At 58.4% G+C, this 933-nt stretch overlaps 1 pseudogene; it reads left to right on the top strand.

Moving 5' to 3' along the window:
* The window catches only part of LOC102839995, a 9,958-nt pseudogene extending 9,256 nt beyond the window's left edge, over positions 1–702 (top strand).
* The last annotated feature ends 231 nt before the right edge of the window (positions 703–933 follow it).

Below are 933 nucleotides of genomic sequence, written 5' to 3'. Positions count from 1 at the left end.
CCTCTGTATGCGGGCCCAAGAGTTTCATGGCCTCCACTTCCCACCGCCAACTCCAAGAGGGACGCTTCCGTTGTGTTGTTACTTGTCTGCAGGATGGCTGGTCCTGGCCCCAGGCCCTCCTCCAGCGACACCCAGGTCTTGACTTAGATGCTGGACAGCCTCCACCACTGCACCGGGCCTGTGCCCAACAGGATGCCCCTGCTCTGTGGGAAGCACAGGGAGCTTGCAGACCTCAAAGGGCTGAGGGCTCCAACTGCATTTGGGGACAGCATGAGGAGGAACAGCGGCTCTTCCGAAAGCGAGTCCGGGCCAAGGAGGAGGAACTGCGTGAAAGCCGAGCTAGAAGGGCTCAGGAGGCTCATGGGGACCAAGGGCCAGAGCCAGCCGGGGCTGGGCCCAGGGCTGAGCACACAAGAGGGCCAAGTAGGGATAGTCTCTGGCGCTTTGGAGATGTGCCCTGTCCCTGTCCTAGGGCTGGGTACCTAGACGCCATGGCAGCAGCCCAGGTGTCCAGAGACCCCCACCTTAGAGGAGCAGGGGACTCTGAGGAGGTACTTGAGGGTTCAGCAGGTCCGATGGCACCATGATTGCTTCCTGCAGCCATTCTGGAGCCAGATTGAAACCTGGGAGCTGGGCTGCGTGATGGGAGCTATAACAGCTCTTTCCCAGGCCCTGAATCGCCATGCAGAGGCTGCCAAGTGACCCAGTGACCAACATAAGAAACTGCAGGGGATGAAGCATTAGGGGTAGGGCAGAAGGAAGGGTAAGATCTGGGATGGAGATGACAAGGATGAGGAAGTGGCTGCTGTCCACCAGAGGATATGGGGAGGGAGTGAAAGTTGTAAAAGAGCGGAGGCTGGGGGATGTGGGCCACTACCACTGCTCCTTGACTCTGTCATTTCCTAATAAGACCTAGTTCCACATCTCAAAACA

This window comes from Chrysochloris asiatica, unplaced genomic scaffold, assembly GCF_000296735.1.
Source record: "Chrysochloris asiatica unplaced genomic scaffold, ChrAsi1.0 scaffold00148, whole genome shotgun sequence".
NCBI classification, from domain to species: domain Eukaryota; kingdom Metazoa; phylum Chordata; class Mammalia; order Afrosoricida; family Chrysochloridae; genus Chrysochloris; species Chrysochloris asiatica.
This window is presented reverse-complemented; position numbering and strand designations above follow the sequence as displayed.